General features: G+C 41.3%; 1 pseudogene; it reads left to right on the forward strand.

Moving 5' to 3' along the window:
• The first annotated feature begins 553 nt into the window (after positions 1-553).
• LOC122545947 lies at positions 554-1,417 on the forward strand (annotated as a pseudogene).
• The last annotated feature ends 1,749 nt before the right edge of the window (positions 1,418-3,166 follow it).

The raw sequence follows: 3,166 nt of genomic DNA on the forward strand, positions 1-3,166 counted from the left end.
TCCTCGTATGTTAGACCTACCATATTCTAGGGATCATCCGTGTGAATCTCCGCTGGACACGCTCCAGTGCCAGTATGCCCTTCCTGAGTGTGGGGATCAAAACTGGACACAGTACTCCAAATGGGGACTAACCAGAGCTTTATAAAGGCTCAGTAGCACATCGCTCCTTTTATATTTCAACCCTCTTGAGATAAATGACAACATCGCATTCGCTTTCTTAATGACGGATTCAACCTGCATGTTTACCTTTAGAGAATCCTCGACTAGCACTCCCAGATCCCTTTGTACTTTGGCTTTATGAATTTTCTCACCGTTTAGAAAGTAGTCCGTGCTTGTATTCATTTTTCCAAAGTGCAAGACCTCGCGTTTGCTCACATTGAATTTCATCATCCATTTCCTGGACCACTGTCCCAAACTGTCTAGATCCTTCTGCAGCCTCCCCACTTCCTCAGTACTACTTGCCTGTCCACCTAACTTCGTATCATCAGCAAACTTCGTTGGAATGCCCCCAGTCCATTCATCCAGACCATTAATATATAATGTGACCATGCAGGTAACCATGCCTTGGATCCAATTAACAACAGGTCCAGCAGTAACTTTAGTGCAACGAATGGGCAGACTGTTCAAGTTCAAGGAGTTATCCAAGCAACTCAGTCCTCAGTCACGCAGTCCCCTCAAGTTCAGACTGTTCAGAATTCTACAATACTTGAAAATGAGGACTCCCAGGAATCTGTGGATAGCATGACTGACTCTCAGAAACATAGAGAAATTCTATTGAGACGGCCTTCATATAGGAAAATCTTGAATGAACTTTCTTCTAATCCCCCTAGTGTGCCAAGAAATCGATGAGAAATCAGAAGAAGAGACTGTCTCAACCATTACTACAATGACGATGCAGACACCCATCTATCAGACTAGCAGCAGACAACACATTGCCATCACACAGGGGGGAGCAATTCAGCTGGCCAACAATGGTACAGATGAAGTGCAAGGACTCCAGACACTAACACTGACCAACGCAGCTACAGCCAAGGTTGGAGCAGCCATTTTACAGTATGCACAGCGCCCTGATGGACCGCAAATCTTTGTGCCTGGCAGCCAAGTGCTTGTACAAGGTGCTGCTAGAGATATCCAAACCTATCAGATCCGTACAACTCCTACCTCCACTGCAGACCAGGGAATGGTTATGGCATCTTCACCAGTCATGCAAGACCAGACACAAAATGCTGAAGAAACCACTCGTAAACGTGAGATCTGCCTCATGAAAAACAGGGAAGCAGCTCGAGAGTGCCTTCGCAAGAAGAAAGAGTATGTGAAATGGTTGGAGAATTGGGTTGCTATTCTGGAAAATCAAATTGAAAGAGAAGGCGTACAAATTGGCCAAAAACAGCAGAAACTAGAGCTGGGAAAATATTAAAGGTCAACAGAAAGCCACAAAAGAGGTATAAAGAAAAGTAATATAGAACATGAGAAAAATAAACTAGCACCGACTATAAAGACAGAGAGCAAAAGTTTATATAAATATATATAATGAGAAAAGAATGGCTAAAGTAAATGTTGGTCCTTTGGAAAATAAGAAGAAGCATTTAGTTATGGGATATCACAGTGGAGGATACTAAGGTAGGTGAGGATTTGGAAACTATCATTATTACGTAACAGCTAGTTTTAGACTGTTTGGATGTAATTGAGCTAACGATAGAAAAGTCTCCTGACCTTGATGGAATGCATCCCAGGGTACTAAAAGAGATGCCAGGAAAAATAGCAAATGCATTGGCAGTAATTTTTCAAAATTCACTGGACTCTGTGGCAGTCCCAGCAGGTTGGAAAACAGCAAAAGTGATGTCACTGTTTTAAAAAGGATGTGGACAAAATGTGGGGAATTATAAACCAGTTAGTTTATTCTCTGTAGTGGAAAAGATGCTTGGGTCTATTATCAAGGAAGAAATAGCAGGGAATCTCAATAGAAATTGTTCCATTGTACAGACACAGGGTTCATGAAGGGCAGGTCATGCTTGACCAATCTTTTGGAATTCTTGGAAGACATTTCAAGCAAGGTGGACAATGGGGACCCAGTGGATGTGGTACAGCTGGATTTCCAAAAGACCATCAACAAGATACTGTGCAAGAGGCTGTTGCATAATATAAGGGTGCATGGTGTAAGGGGTAGAAGATTGGTTTAATAATAGGAAGCAAAGTGTGGGGATAAATAAGTATTAATCTGGCTGGCAATCATTGATAAGTAGTGTGCCTCAGGGATAGGTTTTGGGACTGCAATTATTTACAATTGATGCAGGTGATTTGGAGTTGGAACCAAATGTCGGGTGTCAAAATCTGCATGTGATACTAAGATGATTAGCGGAACAAAGTGAGTGGAGGACTGTGAAACTTTGCAGAGGAATATAGATACATTGAGTGAGTGGGTAATGGTCTGTCAAATCAAATAGAATGTTTGCAAATATCAAGTTTATACTCATTGGTTGTACTAATATTTAAAAATAAATAGTTGAATGTTAAAAAGTTGCATCATTTGCTCTGCAGAGGGACCTGAGAACCCTTCTGCATGAAGGTTGGTCACCAGGTACAACAATCAGTTCAGAAAGCAAATGGAATTTTGTACTTCATTGCTGAAGGGATTGGGTTTAAAAGGAGAGGTAATGTTCCAGCTGCATTTGGTGCTGGTGAGGTCACACCTGGAGTACTACATGTAGTTTTTATCTCCTTAGTTGAAAAAGGATGTACTGGCACGAGAAGTGGTGCAGAGGAGTTTAACTAGGTTGATTCCGGAGTTGAGGGGGTTGGCTTAACAGAGACTGAGTAGATTGGGATTATATTCATTGGGATTCAGAAGAATGGAAACATATAAAATAATTAATGGAATGGATAAAATAGAAATAGAGAGATGTTTCCATTGGCAGGTGAAGCCAGGACAAGAGGGCATCACCACATGACTAGAGTCAGCAAATTTAAGACTGAATTGAGAAGGAACTTCTTGACCTCTATAGAATTCATTGCTCAGGGAAGTAGTTGATGCTAGTTCAGAAAACGTTTTTAAAGCTAGGTTAGAATTTTTTTAAAGTAATTAATTTATGGACATGGTGAGAACGTGGGTAAATGGTTGTGTCCACGAAATGATCAGCCATGATCTTATTGAATGGCAGAGCAGGCT

This window comes from Chiloscyllium plagiosum, unplaced genomic scaffold (assembly GCF_004010195.1).
Source record: "Chiloscyllium plagiosum isolate BGI_BamShark_2017 unplaced genomic scaffold, ASM401019v2 scaf_13206, whole genome shotgun sequence".
NCBI lineage: Eukaryota > Metazoa > Chordata > Chondrichthyes > Orectolobiformes > Hemiscylliidae > Chiloscyllium > Chiloscyllium plagiosum.